Below are 20,913 nucleotides of genomic sequence, written 5' to 3'. Positions count from 1 at the left end.
TAAATCATCAGATTAATGTAGCCAATAGTCTATGAACAAAGGCAATGATGTGCTCTTGTGCAAGATTAAGTGACACTCATGATAACATGACAGAAATACAGCATGTAACATGAGCTGTCGCCTGTAATGGAAATATACCAGTGCATGCACCAAAATGAAAACAATCCCGTGGTTGTAAGGAACAGTGACTGCATGCTCAGAAAGCTGGGCATCTTATTGGTTTGCTAAAAGGAATAGAAGAAGGAGTACAGGAAGGCATGAAAAGGTGCATCACAAACAGGAACACCCAGCAGGAAAACTGCAGGTTAAAGCAGGTGTGGAAGGGAACTAGATTTTTTGTTTTGTTTTATTGGTGGGTAAAGGACCTATCTTTTATATGTATATACAACATAGAGAAAGATACAGAAGGGAAGAATGGAGTGGTGATTTGAACAATAAGGGAGAAATTGTGGGTGGTGCCTGGCAGTGAGACCAAACAGACACAAATATAAAACCACAGATAAATAGAAGGGACTGTAGATACACAAGTGGGGGAGAAAAGAGGGATGAAATACACAAAGAAACAAAGAGTAAACATGTGGTTAGGGTAGGAAGTGGTGCAAACAGAGTGCCAGCCACATAACTGTCAAAGAGGATGTTGCTGGGCCCCATTTAGTGATGGCCCTGGGTTAAGGTCACCAGTGGTAAAGGTTGTACCCATCCTTGGTGCCCTGATGGCTTTAGCAAGCTGTTCTTGCAAGTCTATTACTCAAGACAGAATGGGTTGCTGGTCGATGACTCCAGCACGTAATTGCCAATTAAAACATATACTTCATTAAGTGCAATAAACCTGGCCCAGCCAGGGCCAGTGTTTGAGTTGAGCTACTTCTCTGGAATGGACCAGAACCCTCGACTGATGAGGCACTCCCACCCTGATCAGCAACTTCAGCTGGCATAGTGTAGGCTAAGGATGATGCACCTGCAGCTTAGGTGGACCACGGAAACCTCCATAACAGAGAAAAAATTGGAAAAACTCATATTAGTGAGGATGAATTAGAAGTGATATAGCATATGTAACCCAGAAGTCTCTACTGCCTCATACATGCAGTAACTGATAGCATTCTCTGCACATTGTGTCTGTGCTGAAATACAAAATGGTTGGCAAGCAATCAAATACCTCATATGTAGAGGGCTGGAGCTAGACAAATAACCATGCAACAATACAGCTCCATACACACACTCACACACACATAAAAACAGGCAGAATTCGAATTTTTTTCCTACAGCTCAATACAGAAATATATCTGGATGGCCTTTTGCAAAGAGGCAACATGGAGTCAGGTTCCCACTTTGCAGGACAGCAGGTTACACTACCAGATTTTTTAACAGATGAAAAGAGGCAGCTACATTGATGCAGTCAGCTCTAATAAAGTATATACAACTACACAAAAACACACCTATATGTAATGATGCAGAAGCATTAAATGATACACAGTATGTCCATGGTCATGGCCTGTGCACAATCCAACAGAACACCTTGCCACAATAGAGTAGCTACTACCAGCAGCACACACAACAGATATTCATTCATCCATGATGGCCAACCTGAAATATCATGAGATCTTTCAGACTGAATAAAAATGAAGAAATCTGGAGATATCTGTAACAAACAGTAAACATATTTATTAAATGTAGTATTTACATCACACAGCAGACATTGTTCAATTCATAATTTCCTTCCATAACCTCTGCTTGTCATGACTATAGATCTGTAGGGATTTGGTGACATAAGTGACTGTACCAATGGTTGTACTTGTCACAGGTATTTGGAATGGCAGTCTCCCTCAACAGTAGAGCTGCTAGGTTGTGCCAGACATCCACCTTCATGAAAGGACCTGTGTTCTGTTCTGACATCCATTTTTGAACTGGCTGTGCAGAGACAGAACATAATCTTGCTCTTGTTTGCACACGAGTCACCATGCTCTTTGCAGCACATGCAATGACAGCCATATCCACTAAGATCATAGGATCATAGGAGGTTACTAGGCTAATGGCCCTGGGGCCCTTACTAGCCTAGCCAAGAGTTTATCCCCAAAAGAAACCTGAGTCAGCACCTGTTGCTCCTGTCAATGAGGGTAAACATGTGTAACCCCTGGGACAAATTTGTGGTTTACCATCCACTCATCAATGTTGTGCTTGAAGAGGGTGGGAAGTCTATTCCAGAGATGGAGCAGCCTCCGGGAGACAAACCTGTCTCTCCAGCAAGTATTTTTGATGTCACATATTAGATTTAGGCCTTTTGAGTGGGTAATGCGCAAGGTTAGACTTACAGATATGGAGCATGTCTAGTAGGTCAGGGTCCGATATTGCCTTGTAGGCGAGACACAGATCACCTCTAAGCAATCTGTATGATATCGAGTAGAGTGATAGTGATTTGAGCCTATCCGCATAGGATAGGTGTTGGAAGCCATGGACTTTCTTTGTGAGGTATTTCTGTGGCTTTCCAGTTGGTGCAGGTGTTTTGAGAGGTACATACCAAATAGGGTGTTATACTCAATTATTGGCCTAATGAGGGAGGAATAAAGAGATGTAATAATCTCCTTTCTTCTGGATGCAGTCCCTATACTTATGAGATGAACCAAGTAAAAGGCTTTTCTGAACACTGCTGCTACATGATGGTCGAATGTGAGATTGTCATCAACCTGAGTACCCAGGTCTCTCACCACAGGTTGTGTGCTTAGGGGATTGCTGTTGATGGAGTTTACATTGAACCTAAGGCCATGAATTTGGCACCAGTCATTTTTTGCTGTGAGACCCTCTTACAGTATGTTAACATCATCTGGGGAGTCAATGACAGCAGACAACTTACAGCCATCCACAAACATGGTCAGCCACAGGCCCCTTGTCTTTGCCTGGACCTCTGAGAGGTAGATGCCAAACAGTAGGGGTCCCAGAACAGATCTCTGGGGAACACCGCTAGTGACAGGTCTGCAGTCAGAGGTGGAGGCACCTATTTTGTCCTTGTAGATCCTATCAGTGAGCCAGTTGGCCACCCACATGATGACATAGCGATTTAAGCCAAGTTGTGTTAGCTTTTCGATGATGCCCAAGTTGGGAAAGGCCTTGGCCAAGTCAAGGTAAGCTATATGTAATGACTTTCCCTCATCCAAGGCCTTGGAGACAGTCTCAAAGAAGTCAACCAGGTTCAACAGACAAGATCTGCCATTGACGAATCTGAACTGGGTGGGGTCAAGTGCTTGGAGACTGCCTATGTTCTTGTTTATGAGATCCTTAATAATACGCTCCATGATTTTACAGATCAGACTTGCCAAGCTAATGGGGCAATAGTTTCCTGGGTCATTAGTGGCACCACCTTTGTTCAAGGGGATGACAATGGCAGTTCTCCCCTCTGCTGGAATGAAGCCTGTACTTAGGCTGTGGTTGAATAGGATGCCCAATGGTAAAGCTAGTTCTTGCTGGAGATGGTGCAGAATACAGCCTGGGATACCATCATTTCCCATGGAAGCTGTGTTGGCCTTTAACACTTGAACTATGGAGATGTGAGGTGTGGGACAAGTATTGGAGATGTTGAATTAGCCTTTGGGGAGTTAAGAGGGGTGAAGTTTGCACTGAACCTATCAGCTAGCAGGTTGGCTAAGTCAAAAGGATCAGTGTAAGTGGTACTGTTAAGTACTAATTCGGAACAAACCTGGGCTTTGCCATGGAGGTTTCTGATGTAACTGAAAAAGGCTTTGTGGTTTACCTTTGTTTCAGAGGCTAGTTTCAATTCATAACTGGCTTGCAAGGTTTTCACCGGTGATCTAATTTGCTTATTAAGGCGGAGGAGGGAGTTTTTCCAATTTGGAATTTGTTCCTTTTTACCCTTGGACAACAGCTTCTTCCTTTTTTTGTAAAGCCTGTTGATAGACGATGTCCACCAGACAGGTATGTGTTTTCTTGAGGAGCAGGTTTTAGTTCTTGTTGGGTATGGCTGAGTCCATGCAATTGTGCAGGTGCATGCATACTGCATTGGCATACTGTTCAGCATAGTTATCTACATCGTCTGTGGAGGGGGTGGAGGTGTGAAGCTACTGATACCCTCCCTTAGGAGGTTATAGTCAGCTTTTGAGAAGTTTTTTAGCCTGATTATGGCTGGAGGGGGGTTGGGTGGGATAGAGACTTCGAATGAGACAGAATGATAATCTGATCTCACCAGGGAAGAACATAATTTAGGAGTGGTGCAGCGGTCACCTATTTTGGTGAGAAACAAGTCCAGAATGTTGTCTCCCCTAGTGGGGTTGAGACAAGCTGGTCTAGTGCATTAGAACTTATGAAGTCAAGGAATAGTTGGGTGAGTGCATTAGTGCAGGAATAGTCCACCTATTCTATGGTGGGGTACTTGAAGTAACCAAGGATCAGGGTGATAGGGGGTACTTTGATGGAGTCAAGTAAGATCAGGTAGGAGTAGTGGGTGTCCTGAGACAAGGAGGGGGGTCTATAACTGGCTATAACTTGGATGCGTGTGCTGCTAACTATCAGTTGCACCTGGAATAATTCCAGTGTGTCATGCTGGCAAACCAGTCTGGAGGTGTGTCTGTCCTTAATGAAGATAGAAAATCCACCACTCTTAGTTTTTCCGATCTCATTTTAGGGTCAGAAAGTGTGGAATGAGGTATAGCTTGGTAGGGCAGGGGTGCTCTCCACAGCCCTGAACCAAGTTTCCACAACTACACAGACATTGGCAGCTTGCATTGCAAGGAGAACCTCCAGTGAGTGCATTTTCAAGTCAATGCTCCTAACATTAAGCAGCATGACCTTCAGTTTGCTTTTTTGACAAATCTTTTATGTGGGAGATAGCCTAAAAAAGGCACAGTGGGGTGGCAAGAGCCTTGGCCAGAATCTGGAATCCCAGGATTGACAAGTGGAGGTTATCTCTGGCAAAGCATTGAGGCCTGTCAACCATGTCATCCCAGGCAGACAAATACTGGATCCCCTTGGAAGGACACCAGAAACTAAGCCAATTATTGAAGTCAATTATTTTTAGTTGGTATTGTGGTATTATTCTTGGTGAATGAAGGATGGTGCTTAGGGCTAGGGTCTTACCTGCCTGGGGCACATAGTCTGAGATCTCAATCAAGTTTCTCTTCATATAGTCCAGGGAGGTACATGTCAAGTCATTCACACCATCATGGAAAATATCATACCTGTACCTGTTGTAGAGAGACTTAAGTGCATGCATGATGTGTCGGATTCTGGCACCTGACAGACAACTGACTGTAACCTTCTCCTTGTCGAGCCTGGTGAGGGGGACATCAGTGTGTCTCACAATTGAGTCGCCAGTGACTAGTATGTTTGGTTTATTGTTATGCCTTATGGGCTGCATTGGTTTATTGTTATGCCTTATGGGCTGTGTTTGTGAGGCACTGGTATGTTGTCTGCTGTGTGTGGTGTATTTGGTGCTGTCTGTGGAATGTTTGTGAGTGTCTTTTGGGGTCTCTGGTGTTTAGATAATTTTTCATTGAGGACCTCTGCATAGATGGCTGGGTGTAGTGCTTGGTTGTGTGATGTGGGTGGTGTGGTGTTTGTACTGGCAATCTCCTCTTTGTCAGGAATATTGACTGTGGCACAAAGAGCATGGATTCCATTATTGATGTAGATGCATTTCTTGCAAGTAGAAGAATTACATGCTAGGAGAAGAGGGATGTCAGTGAACATGAGACAATTGCTACACTCTCTCAGTATGCTCATGTCGACTAGACTGGCAGAAGAAATTGATGGGAGTTGTCCAGACATTCTGAATACTTGGTGGACTCATAGAGAGAGGGTTTTGATAAGGGTTTGTCCACAAGAGTGTAGGCCACAAAAACCTTCTTCAATGTGAAGTATCAGGCCTGAAGCACAAGTGCTAAAACCAAAATTAATATGCTTAGACTAGCAGATAAAATGAATCGGGCTACTAACAAGCAGTAATAAATAAGAATCACACCACTTGACTACTTAAGAGCACTCAGCAAAGCAAAATAAGGTAGTAAAGTAGGTAGAACACAGTTACCGTAACAGCAGCTAATAAAGTGTATTTTTTAAGTGGATAGGGAGGAAACAGAAAATAATACAAGATTAAGAGACTAAGGGGTTTGGCCTTTCCAAATGTTCTCTCTGTCCACAGTAGACAGAGGTGATTTGATGGGACTGGTAGGAGTGTCCAAAATTAAAGAAGCAAGGGGTAGTCATTCCCAAATGATCTCACTGTACTCAGTTGAGTGAGCAAATGAGATAGTGCTGGGAGGAGTGTCCAAAGACAAATTTGCAGCACCGGTGGGCAATTCCAAAGCCAGCAACTTTAATAATACAACAACACTTGGTCAGGACGGTGGGAAAAATAAACTGCAGAGAGAGACCACCACTATTCAATTACTATTCAATGAAACAAATAAATGCAGTGCAGTTTTGTTAACTATCTCTGAAACAGAAGTGCAAAAAAATATACTTATATCAGCTTTTTATGTCCAGATGGTTGTGGAAATCACAGCCAGCCAAACAGCTCTCCTACTGAGCACAAATACACAGAATTATAACAATATCAGTAGTATAAAACAAAGGATAGACTTCCCAGGCTATCAGATAAACACAAAGCTTAACAGGAAGTAAAACAGCCCCCACTATGAAACCATCTGGCTTGCAGCTCAAGTAAGTGCTGAACTAGCCATGAGAAGCAAATTGCAGAGAGAGAGACAACCACTATTCAATAAATATTTAGTGAAACAAATAGATGCAGCACAGTTTTGTAACTATAAGTAAAACAGAACAAGTGCAAAAAAAGTATACTCATATTAGCTTTGCATGTCCAGATGGTTGTAGACGTCACAGCCACCTAAACAGCTCTGCTACTGAGCGCAAATAGCAACACAAAATGTCAGCATGGCAATCATGTCCAGTTTGACTCATACAAGTACACTGTAGCTCTTCATAGATGTACAACATGCATACATGGGCAGCTTACATAACTGAGCAGAAATGCATCACATACCCTTGACATGTATCTAACTGTATCTACGCCTCATGTCACTGACACACTTTTGTAAAGCATAGTGATTCATAAAGAAAGGTGGAATCCAGGCTCATGAGCATAAAGAAGGCAGAAATGGCATTTATTTGTGATGTTTATGGGCACACCATCATTTCAGGTGTCATATCTTGCAACAAAGCAAGCCAATGGCAGATTTCAACAGCTTGAATCACATTCTGATAACACATATGCAGCAAAGTCATTGGAGATAGCCCACAAGATGTGCATTCCCACAACAGGCACATAAAGATATATATTGTCATGCATAAATAAATCTCTTTCTCTTAAATGTTCCTATAACATTAGTGGGCAGGTGTACCTACTCTGCAACAGACATCTATAGCTGTACCCTACTGCACATATGCACCTGTTCACAGACACTCCTATCTGAGGCTGCCAGCCAACTGATACAGGAAAGCCACCCTCTCACCAGCTACACATCACCAGGAGATGTGCATAAACATTGAGGTCTCCACATTGTACCCATCCTGGAGTACCTAGCCATTGTCTAGTGTGCTAACCTGCCATCAGTGTGTCATAGCAACATATATGCACTTATGCAAGCCTTTATTTTCTAAGTTGTTCTACTCTCAGGTGTTTATGTTCCCTTTAAAGGTGACAGATGGCAGAGAGACCAGTTCAGCCCTACACTCAGGACACATTGGTGATGGTTGTTCAGGAGAATGGGGCCCACTAACCTGTATGTCATCATGTGTGGGAAGCAGAACTGCATGATGGCAATGTTGTGGGTGGTGGTCCTGCACCATACATCAAGGATAGAAGCCTGTACATTACATGGTATTTAGTGTCTCAAAGAAAGCACATAGAAAACAGCAGAAGGGATGGTGATAGGAAGTGGTCTTCTACCAGGCCCCACACATATTAAAGAAGAATCATTTCTACATCCTTACATGGAGATAGTGCTGGAACAGGTTTCAGAGCTGGATGTAACAATACTGGTTGCAGGAGTGGACATATCTTGCATGAACACTAGACACATATGTGCCCAGACTGAAAGAGGCATGCTACAGCTGTGTGTATACTTACAAGTGTGGCTACATTAACTACTGTCACTGTTCTTTGTAAGGCATTGTTTTCTGTGCTGGTTGGGCCTCTCTTCATTTGTGACAACCATACAGGTTCTGCACCATCATTTCCACTGTATTTATATTCTAAGCCTATCTAGGTCTGCCCAGCCTTCACTGTGCCAGGGGCATGATGCATGGTCCTACAGTAATACTAAATCACAGACACCCTGGTGCATGTTCCTGTAGTGGTATCCTCACCCACATCCCTGAAGAGCTCATACTTGATACAGATACTAGCCTTTGCCATGACTCCTCTCTATGACTGCAACTTGCAATCTCCTACTTTGCAGTAGTGCAGGCTTTCATGTGTCTTTGTGCCCCTAGACACCTGTGAAAATGATGGCAGTGACCCATGCCAGCTTCCATTCAGTGGGTTGTATGAGGAAATGTTTAATGCACAGTATGACCTGACCATGCAATGCCCAGCATAGCCATTAGATAATACTGCATACATCATTTTGATTTGTGTGAAAATGTACTGCCACTGCTTTTCAGGAACCACGCAAAGGGACAAAACATTACCCCTTTGCATTGCATTCACTGCCATATACTGTGCATGGCAATGTTTGTACAGGTATGATGCAGGCACTGCCAGCTATCTACTGCTATCAATGTCACTGTTGGTGGCTGCTAAGATGGTCACAGTTAGTTCTGCAGTTGCAGGGATGGAGAGTCCTAGGGATACTGTCTGGCCTAATTACTAAAAGTGGATCATACTGAAAAACATCTAGCATGCTGTATTGCATGTTTATTGCAGTGCATCCCCACTCGGATGTGCTCAGACAGTGAAAATTTGACTTCAGCAGGTAAAATACATGCACTTCTGCATTTCTGATTTGAGTGTGAGTAATGTTGTACTAAACAGCACAGTAGTTCCGTTAGTAGCACTATCACCTCAATGAAAAAGGTTTCCTAGTTCACATCTTAGCTGGGATGCATTCTGTGCAGAGACTGTGTGTCCTTCATGTGTTTGTGTGGATTTTCTTGGTACAATAGTTTTCTCCCAAAGATATGTAGTAAGTGATTTGGTGAATCTAATCTCTCTCTAGGTATGTGTGCAGTATCTTTATATGATATAGAAGAAAGGTCTGGCAATCTAGTTCCATTTAACAGTTTTTTGCAGGTTTATTTGAGAAGTCAGATGCAACTAATATGCATGGATGGATGAATGTTGCACTACTGTTTGTCAATGTCTTTGCTAATTCTGTACAGGTTTCATCATCCAGAGCTACAGTGGGTAATCTGTGTTACTTGTAACATACTAAGGACAGTGGGAGAGATTTACTGATTAGTGCTGTGTACCAGTTACGTAGCTGGCTATGGACATGTAGGTGGACTGTGTCTGCATTTACTTATAGGTGGTCCTGTGGAATGTAGCCATGCAGAAAGTGCTGATATGGATGATGTGTGTGCAACAAATTAAAATAATGGACATTGTCGGGTTTATGTGTGGACACATGGGATATTAGCCCCTTTGTGTCACACACTACCTGTCAGTTGATGGAATGGTAGCCCTTCATGTTTATGTAATGCTGCCTATGGACAATGGGTGGGAAGTTTATTGGCAAATGGGTACAGTCAGTGGCTCCCAACACATGAGAGAGGCCAGCAATATCATACATGCCACTCATGGTGGTGATTCTCTCCTCTGGTGTGCAGGAAAATCAGATGTTCTCATCTATGTGTGGAAGCAATGTATTCAGAAATAACTTGGGTATTGTACAATCTAAAGTCAACAGAATAATCTGGGTGACCCTAGTTGTAAATACTACACATGCCATGGTATGGTATCCATGGGTACAATAACTCCACATATTCCTCCAGTTTCAGATTGTGGGCCATCAATGTGCAACCGGTCCTGTAAAGATTGGCTTTTCAGCAAGTGTGACATAACCATGACAGTACAACTATCTACTGTGTGAGCAGCCACATCATGTACCTAGGAGACATGTTGCTTGAACTAAGCAGATGTTGACATATGCATACTGCCGCGACTTGCAAAGTCACAGTGTTCTGATATGTACATACTGCTAAGACTTGCAATGTCACAATGTTTTGATATGTGCATACTGCTGTGACTTGGAATGCCACAATGTTCTGATATGTACATACTGCTGCGACTTGGAATGCCACAATGTTCTGATATGTACATACTGCTGTGACTTGCAATTCCACAATGTTCTGATATGTGCATACTGCTGTGACTTGGAATGCCACAATGTTCTGATATGTGCATACTGCTGTGACTTGGAATGCCACAATGTTCTGATATGTGCATACTGCTGTGACTTGCAAATCACAATGTTCTGATATGCACGTACTGCTGCTACATCACAATGGTCTGGTGTGATCTTTACTCTTCAGAAATAAGCGTATGATCATTTCTAACCTGACAATTGCAAACAGTAACTTGCTTTCCCTATACTCATTTACTTGTTATTATATTATATTATATTATATTATATTATATTATATTATATTATATTATATTATATTATTTATTTATTTAAGTTTGTTTCCTGGGGCGGGGCACTGATCAATACTGACCAATTTCTGGTCCAGCCTGGGAGGTAGAAAATAATTATTACATGAATACAATATGTACAAAGTACCAAAGACAAGTGATACAATGAATAACCTACAATATTTTAGTATAACATGCATTTAGTATAAACAGCAGTAAATCTGATAAAACTATACATATATAAAAAAGAGAGATGGGAGAAGTAAAAGAGGAGGCATCAGGAATAAAAGCAATTGTGAGGTATATGTATACAGCAATTTTCATGCCTATATGGAGAGAGAGAGAGAGAGAATGTGTTGGCATAAGTACAGGTGTATTTACAAAGCAGGATTTTAAGTTCTATGGCCTAAGATGGGATACTTACACTTGCTCTGTTTCATTAGGTAAGCATTGAACTCTGGTATAAAACTGGAATATGTGGGAATTTCCTCTAAGATGATGGGGAGTTCATGCCACAGTTTTGGAGCTAGAATAGAGAAGCTGTGATTGGTGCAGTGGAGGTCAGTTTTGGAGGGTTGTACTGTGTGCACTGAGAATGATTAGGCTGTAGGATGTGGTTATAGGAATGAGTTTTGAGGAAAGCAATGTTAAGGAGTTGAGATGTGAACGTTTAAATATTAGTAAGCCTAGCAAGAGATTCTCTGATTATTTTATGGGCATCCATTTAGTGTTTTCAATGAAGATGTAGTAGTGTTTTTGTTTTGAGAAGTTTGCTCTGAATTAACATATTTATTTAAATAATGTATGTAGGGTTGTTCAGGTTTTCTTTGAGACAATGACTATTATGCAAAAGAATATTCCTTTTGAACAAATAATATTTCCTTGTCTATGGCAGCTCTTGCAGGATTGGAGATTGGAATGTGGAGATTTTCAAGCCAATAATAAAATAGTACTGTACAGACATAATATCTTTGTGCAGTAATGTGTTAGTACTGACTAGGTATGTAATAGTTTGTGCACTGACATGATGGCACTGAATGGGCATGTGGCTCTTCTCTCTACAGTGATGGGATAGTGAATGGTCATGTAATATGTGTGCAGTAATTTAATGGTACTATGTGGGCATTTAATAGCTTTGTTTTATGATTTCACTGTACTTAGTGGATATGTAATATCTTTGTTCAGTGACGGGATAGTATTGAATGGATGTGTAATATCTCTACAGTAATGGGATGTTACTGAGTGGACATATAATATATCTGTTTAGTGATGTGATGGCACTCAATACGCATGTAATATCTGTGCCCGTTTATATGATGGCAATTCATGGACATGTAATACCATTGTATTATGATGTGATAGTCCTGAATGGACATGTAATATCCCAATGCAGTGATGTGCTGCTATTGAGAAACTACAGTTGATGAGACTATGTTGACATTTAACATCTCTTTGGAGTGATGTGATGGTGCTGAGTGGATATGTAATATCTCTATGCAGTGACGTGATGATACTTAATGTGCATTTAATATCTCTATGGAGTGACAAACTAAAAAAACAAAAACAAACGAACTGAATGAAACTTGAGCAGAATGAAGAAGGCACACACAGTTGAAGTATTGTTGTAAAGCGCTTTTCGTTTATGAAAAATCACAAACTTCATCAGACAATTCACACAATAAAACAACTCATTTAAATACTTTTAACCAACCAATCATAAAACATACATAGTTAATTTAAAAATCTCTTAAAAAGATACTACAATTTAAATACACAATTTAAGTAATGTAAAAAATGCAAAAAATGCTTTTAAATACAAAAGTGCCACCTTACTTTACCAGTTTAAATAAATAACCATGTTATTAAAATGTAATAAAACACTCAATAAACAGTACAGTTAGAAACCCCACATATATTAAAGTGTCAAAATGTTTCTCAATGTCTTAGATTCCTCAATTTTAATACACTACTCAACACACAGCCTTCATTAAGTCCTGGCAAACAATAAGCATTTAATCTAATTTGCCAGGAAAGTTCCATTTCATCAAGTTTCAGAACTTCAGAACCACCTCTAAAGTCACTGTGGACCTGATCTATTACAGTAAATTTAAACTTATGGTCAGGGAAAGAACCAACATGCTTTGCCAAAGCATTTTCGGTTTTGTTTTTCCTGATAGCATACAAGTGCTCATAAATGCGATTTCGGAGTTTCCTTTCAGTTTTGCCAACGTAAAACGCTGGACAAAACTGGCACTTGGCAAGGTACACAACTAACTTAGAGTTGCAGTTGTTTCTCCATTTCAAATTATAGTGTACATTGTTCACACTAAACCTATTAGATTCTATAATATATGAACAATAGTTGCAGCTTTGACATTTGTACATGCCAGGTGTTCTAACGGTGTTAGATTTCTTAACTTCACAATAAGTTTTAAGGTTCCTACCCCTCTTATAAGTTACAAGAGGGTATTCACCCACACTGTTAAAGACACTACTGTCGCTCTTAAAGATTTCCCAATTTTTCTTCAAAATTCTAAAACAACTATTACTATCCAAGTTATAAGTGGTAATAAAAGAAGTTGAAAATGTCTTCGGATCATCTTGAATTTCAGAAGCTTCAGCCAAGTTATTCGTCACAACATTGTTACAAATTAGACCATTACTAGACTTATTTAACAATGGTGTATAAAAATGTGACTGTCGTTTTATTGAAACTTCGTTAATTAGTTCATCAATCAGAAGTTCAGGATAACCACGGGCTAAAAACATAGTTTTCATATGCTCACATTCTTCATAAAATTCAACATCAATAGTGATAATACGTGCGGCACGAACCAGTTGGCCTTTTACTATGGCTCGTTTCTGATGGTGTGGATGACAACTTGTAAAGTGGAGCATAGAATTGCAGTAAGTATTCTTCCTATGGATGGCTGCAGTATACCTGCCCATAGCACTATCCTTAGATAGTGTTATGTCTAGGTAAGCAATAGAGTTGACATCAAATAAATGAGTAAATTTTAGAAAGGAGGTGGTTGTATTTAAATACTCAACCAGTTTTACACTGAGTACTTCATCACCATCCAACAGTATAAAAATGTCATCCAAAAAACGAGTATAGAATACTATATGTTCTTTAAATCTACAATTATTGTTGTTCACATAAACATGCTCCCAATAAGCCATGACCATGTTGGCCACACTGGCTCCGCACGGGGAGCCCATAGCTACCCCGATTTTTTGAAGGAAAAACTTTTCCTCAAACATGAAAAAATTGTTTTCTAAAATTAGACTTAACAATTCTTCTACTAATAAACACTCATCTGTGGGGCAACCTTGGAGTAATAGCAACTCATTAATCCATTCTAAAGCCTCTTTATGAGGAATACAAGTATATAAATCCTTGACGTCTATGGTCAAGAAGTTGTTACTGGGTTTAAAATCTAAATCGTTGATATTCCTCAAAAAAGTCCATGAATCCTTACAAATTTGTTTGAAGTTGACTAAATATTTTTGTAAAATAAAGTCCACAACTTTAGCACATGTGTACGTAGGTGAACCTCTGCTGTCAACTAAAGGACGCATAGGGGGATTCACAAGGCTTTTATGAATTTTTGGAATACCAAAAAAACAAGGGAATCTGGGGAACGAAATAGACATAAAGTTGTAGATAGGTTGAGTTATTCTCCCTTCAATATAAAGATCTTCTATCACGTTCTTAATTAAGTTATATGCTCTATTTATTTCAGAAAGTGAACTTGCAGCGTAGGAGGGTGAATTTAACAATTTTAACATCCTATTAGAATAATCGTCGTTGTCAAAAATAACAACACCTCCACCCTTGTCTGGCTTACATATTCTTATAGCATTTACTTTCATAAAGTCCAAGCATTCTCTTTCTTTTAGAAAAACCTTGTTTTTATTTACTACATGTTTAGACTGTGCAAGGTTATGGATGTCCAATTCACAAAACTGTTCAAATGTTTTGATTAAGGGATTCAGGGGTGGATTAAAGGTGCTAGGAACCCTAAACACATTTGGGTTATTGGTTACATTGTCACCCATTAGCATGTTTAAATTGAGTTTTCTAGTGTAGAGTTTTAAGTCAATAATAGTTTTTACCACATCTAACCTACGTGGGGGCACATAAGTTTGCCCTTTGGATAGTAGAGTTATTAAATCAGGGTATATGTCAGTTTTAGAAAAGTTATACACAGTGAAGTCACCACCTGTGTTATGTAATATTACAGGTTGGCTATTACAAGGAACGCTGACTTCATCTTCTCTAAAAGAATCTTGTAGTGAGGGTGTTGATGAAGGCATGTCACTAAATACATCATACTCATTAAGCATGTTACTAAAAACACAGTAATCAATGTTACTACAATTAACCACTGTATTATTCATTGAGTTAAATGAATTATCAAATACATTGATTAATTGTTCTTCGATTTCTTCTTCTGCTGGTAAGTGTGGGCAGTTGGTTGTTTCTGTCTTGCCCCTAAAAAATTTTGATTATTAGACTGCAAGTTGTAATGTCCAACAGAAGAATCTTGGTATTCAGGGTTATTATTAACAAGTGGTTGAGAAACAGAATCTTGTAGTGGTTCAGATGGAAAGAGGTGGTTGGGTTCTTGATGTAGTGTAACCGGAACTGTAGTGTTCCTTTTGTTGGCATTATTAGTGGAAACTTGCTGTTTACCTTTATGCCATACTTGTGATAAAGGTGGAACAGGGTAGGCCAACCCTTCACTATAGGCCTTCATGTCTCTTTCCAATTTCCTTACTTTATTGGCTTTAAGTTTATCCAGGTATGAATCGATGCTGGCAAAAGAGCGATTGTATTCAAATTTATACCTGGAGAATTCACTATCGTTATTAATCTTCGTGTCCAGGTTACAGACCTGGACTGTTAGATCTTCAATGGCTAGGCAATAATGCTTGCTCATAAGGTCCAGAAGTTCCAGACCTTGGCGATCAAACAGAGCAATAATGTCTAAATGGAACTGTGAATTAGGTTCTAACCCTGTCGGGTATTGCCAGCGCCTTAATCCCTTAGGCACTATCCTATTTTTGGTACATTCAGCAAAGTATGACACTTCCAGTTGTGTTTTCTTTAACTTGACTAATAACTTGTCAAGTTCTTTTAAATTATCGGAAATACTGGAAACAGGTGGACTAGCACTAGCATTAGAGCGCCTTGAGTTGTTAGCGCTAAAAAACGAATTATCAGATAACCAGTTGTTTAAATTAAAGGATTTACCTGTTGTTAGATTGTTGTTAGAAACGGTAGATGTATCAGCGTTGTTACCCTCATTCGCAACGTTAGCATCAAAGTTAAATGATGTACAGTTCGAAGGTAAAACCTCATTAGTCCTAGTGGTATTAATCATTTGTCCACACGGAAGACTAGAAAAGGTAGCATTGGTTGACAGTCCGTTAATTAGTGAGGAACCAGCTCTATTATTAGAGCTAGCGCTGCCATGTTCAGATGTCATAGGAACAGGAACAAATTGTTGGTTATTGCCAAAAGCGTTACCCCTATTCAGGCTCGGTGTAGATGTAGGAACAGGAAGTTGCACCTTCTCGGCGTCAAACCTACGTTCTAGTTTGTCCAAACGGGCTAGCAGGGAATCCAGCCTTGAGATAACGCATTCATAACCGGTATTGCCCCCGACTGGGACATTAGAAGAAGGTGGCACATTGTGAATATCGGTTTCTTGCAAAATAGCAGGAATTTCTTGCAAAATAGCAGGAGTTTGATCAAAAGTGGCGCCAATATCTTCCATCTCCACTCAGTAACCACGAACTCACAAATTCACAAACTAAAGAAACAAAGACAAACGAACTAAATAAACTTGAGCAAGATGAAGAAGGCACACACAATTAAAGTATTATTGTAAAGCGCTTTTCGTTTATGACAAATCACAAACTTCATCAGACAAATCACACAGTAAAACAACTCATTTAAATACTTTTAACCAACCAATCATAAAACATACATAGTTAATTTAAAAATCTCTTAAAAAGATACTACAATTTAAATACACAATTTAAGTAATGTAAAAAATGCAAAAAATGCTTTTAAATACAAAAGTGCCACCTTACTTTACCAGTTTAAATAAATAACCATGTTATTAAAATGTAATAAATCACTCAATAAGCAGTACAGTTAGAAACCCCACATATATTAAAGTGTCAAAATGTTCCTCAACGTTTTAGATTCCTCAATTTTAATACACTACTCAACACACAACCATCATTAAGTCCTGGCAAACAATAAGCATTTAATCTAATTTGCCATGAAAGTTCCATTTCATCAAGTTTGAGAACCTCAGAACCACCTCTAAAGTCACTGTGGACCTGATCTATTACAGTAAATTTAAACTTATGGTCAGGAAAAGAACCAACATGCTTTGCCAAAGCATTTTCGGTTTTGTTTTTCCTGATAGCATATAAGTACTCATAAATGCGATTACGAAGTTTCCTTTCAGTTTTGCCAACGTAGAACGCTGGACAAAACTGGCACTTAGCAAGGTACACAACTAACTTAGAGTTGCAGTTGTTTCTCCATTTCAAATTATAGTGTACATTGTTCACACTAAACCTATTAGATTCTATAATATATGAACAATAGTTACAGCTTTGACATTTGTACATGCCAGGTGTTCTAACGGTGTTAGATTTCTTAACCTCACAATAAGTTTTGAGGTTCATACCCCTCTTATAAGTTACAAGAGGGTATTCACCCACACTGTTAAAGACACTACTGTCGCTCTTAAAGATTTCCCAGTTTTTCTTCAAAATTCTAAAATTCTGATTGGTTGGTTAAAAGTATTTAAATGAGTTGTTTTATTGTGTGAATTGTCTGATGAAGTTTGTGATTTGTCATAAACGAAAAGCGCTTTACAACAATACTTCAACTGTGTGTGCCTTCTTCATTCTGCTCAAGTTTCAGTTCAGTTCATCTCTATGGAGTGATATGACCATCAATAAAGGCATAAAATATTTTTGTGCAATGATATGATGGTACTGTGTGGACATTCAATACCACTGTGCAGTGATGTGATGATACTGAAGGGGCATCTAATATCCCTGCAATGATGTCATGATACTGAATGGGCATGTAATATCATTTTGCAATGATATATTAGCACTGTGTGGACATGAAATACCACTGTGCAGTGATGTGATGGTACTTCATAGACATAAAATAATTCTCTGTGGTGATTTGATGTAATGGAATTAAGTTATAATATCACATAAGAATGTGATGATACGTATTTGACATGTAATACCTCTTTGCAGTGTAGTTATGGTAACAAAGAGACATTTAATAATTTGCTGCAGTAATGTGCGTTGTTGGATGGACATGTATTACATTTGTGAAGTGATGAAATGGCACTAAATGGACATGTAATATCACAGTGCAAAAGTAGGAGAGTACTGAGATGACATGTAATATCTTTGCATGTGATGTGATGGTACTGAGTCAAATACTCCTGTACCATTATGTGAAGGAAATGTGTGCACATGCAATGTTTTTATGTAATGATGTAATGGCATGGAATGGACATGCAATACTTCTAGGCAGTAATGTGATGATACTGAGTGGACATGTCATAATTCTGTATAGTGATATGATGGAACTGAGTGGGTATGTAATATCTCCAGTGAACAATATGATAGTACTGAGTGTACACATATTAGTTCTGGGCAGTGATGTAATGCTACTGAATGGGCATGTAATATCTTTGTGAAATTATATAATGATACTATGTGGACATGAAATATCTCCATACAGTGAGGAGTTGGAACTGTGCGGGTATATAATACTACTGTGCAGCGATTTGAGTGCACTGAGTAGTTATTTAATACTTCTGTATATACAGTGTGATCCACAATGTAATTTCAAAAAGTCAAAATCTCGAACATCAGATGTTTGAGACTTTGAAATCTCAAAATGCAAAAAAAAAAAAAAAAAACAAAACTTAAACAAAATAAAGTTAGACATCACGTTGCTGCAGGCGGGCAAGCCCCCCTGTACACGCTGCTACTTAAATATACCAACTCCCATATTACACTACATTGAAGAGAATGGTAAAGCTACCTTTCTGCACTGCTGGGAGATCTCAGTTGTTTAACTTTGAGATTTCAAAATTTCAAACATCCGGAAATTGGGATTCTGATGTTTGGGATTTTGTGATTTTCAAATTAAGAAGTGGACCCGTACAGTGATATGGTAATAATGTGATGACATGCATTATCTCTATGTTTTAATATAACTGTACTGAGTTGACATGCGATATCTCTGTGCAAAGATGCAATTGTACTGTGTGGGCAAGTAATATGTCTTTCTGTGATGTGATAGTTCTTCATGGATGTGCGATACCTTTGTTCAGACATAGAATGGAACTATATGGCTTTATAATACTCTTTGAGCAGTGATGTGATAGTATTAATTAGATACATAATACCTCTGTCATTGATATAATGGTGCTGATATTACATGTAATATCTTTGTGTATGTAATACTACTGATTTGACTTCTCATAGTTGATTTATGATGTAATGGCATAGCTCTGTGCAGTGATGTGATGGTAATATATGGACATGTAATATCTCTATGCATTGATGTAATGGTCTAGAGTTCACATGAGATCTCTTGGTACAGAGATGTAATTTTACTGATAAGACATATAATAACTTTATGAATGATGTGATTTCACTGCATGGATGTGTAATACCTGTAGACAGTGATAGAATGGAATTGTGTTGATATGAGGTTTGTGCAGTGATTTGATGGTACTTATTGGATAAATAATACCTGTGGAGATTGATGTCGTGGCACTGAGTGGACCTGTGATATCTTTGTACAGACATGTAATTTTACTTATAGGACGTGATGACATTGTGCATGATGTGAACTTGCTGCATGGACATGTAGTACCTGTATGCTGTGATAGAAAAGAATTGTGCTGATATGTAACTGTTTTGTGTAGTGATGGGACTGGTGATTACTGGATATATGATATGTGTGGAATGGACATGTAATATGTTTGTGTAGTGATATGATGGTACTTATTGAATACATAATGTTTGTGGAGATTGAGATAATGGCACTGGATGGACATTTATTATCTTTGTGTAGGATAAAAAAAAAAGAAGAAACCGCTGCTATCTGAAGGTCCAACTCGATGAGTGAAAAAACAACCTTATATGGTTTCACCTGCATTACCAACTAATTTAGATTGTTTTATCAAATTGTGTGAAAAGGATTTTTATGTGTATTTTTCAAGGCAAAAACGGAAATGTTTATACTATAATGTAAGCAATGAAGAATGGCATTCCTTACAGACTCTATGTGACAATACTGAACTAACTATAAAGCCAGCTGATAAGGGAGGTGGAATTGTGTTATTGAATACTGAAGATTATAATGAAACCATGTATTTAATGTTACAAGATGTTGATACCTATAGTGAGATCAATCAGGAAGTGTTGGATAAGATAGTAAGATACATAATGACCTGTATGATCTTTTGATGTGTAGACAAATCAGTTATGATTTATATAATTATTTTTTTAGTAGAATATCCTCTTATACCATATATCAAAGGTTTACCTAAAGTTCACAAAAATGTTTTACCGTTACCTATGCGCCCTATAGTGGCAGGTGAAGGGTGGGTAACTGAGATGATTTCTGTCTATATAGAGAAAGTATTGAGTCCATTAATTAAGAACATACCCACTATATTAAGAGACACCTACCAATTGATTGATACAGTGGATCTGTTATTTAATGATGGATTACCTGATACATGTCACTTTAGATGTAAGAAATTTATTTACTTCAATTCCTAATGGTTATGGATTAGAAGCCATTAGAGAGACGTTGAATTACACTCAAGTTCAATAATGATGAACAAATATTGGTTTGTACTTTATTAGACATTATTTTGTCTAATAATGTTTTCATGTTTAATAATAAATTGACCATTCTAACTATTGCCCAATAGCTCTATTATCCCCATTGGCAAAAATAATGGAAAAATGCATTCAAAAGCAATTACTTAACCATCTAACTCAATACAATTTGCTAGCTGATTGCCAACATGGTTTCAGGCCACACCACAGTACTACAACTGCCCTACTGTCTTTCTGCGACTCCATTAACCAAAACAGAAACAACAACAGCCTCACATCAGCTCTCTTTATAGACCTGTCTAAAGCCTTCAATATGGTTAATCACCAGCTATTAATAAACATTCGTACACACCTCTCATTCGATACTCAGGCTATAAACTGGTTAAGAGCCT

Source organism: Protopterus annectens, chromosome 9.part0 (assembly GCF_019279795.1).
Source record: "Protopterus annectens isolate FY-2018-M chromosome 9.part0, PAN1.0, whole genome shotgun sequence".
Taxonomy (NCBI): Eukaryota; Metazoa; Chordata; order Ceratodontiformes; family Protopteridae; genus Protopterus; species Protopterus annectens.
Note: the sequence above shows the minus strand (reverse complement) of the source record.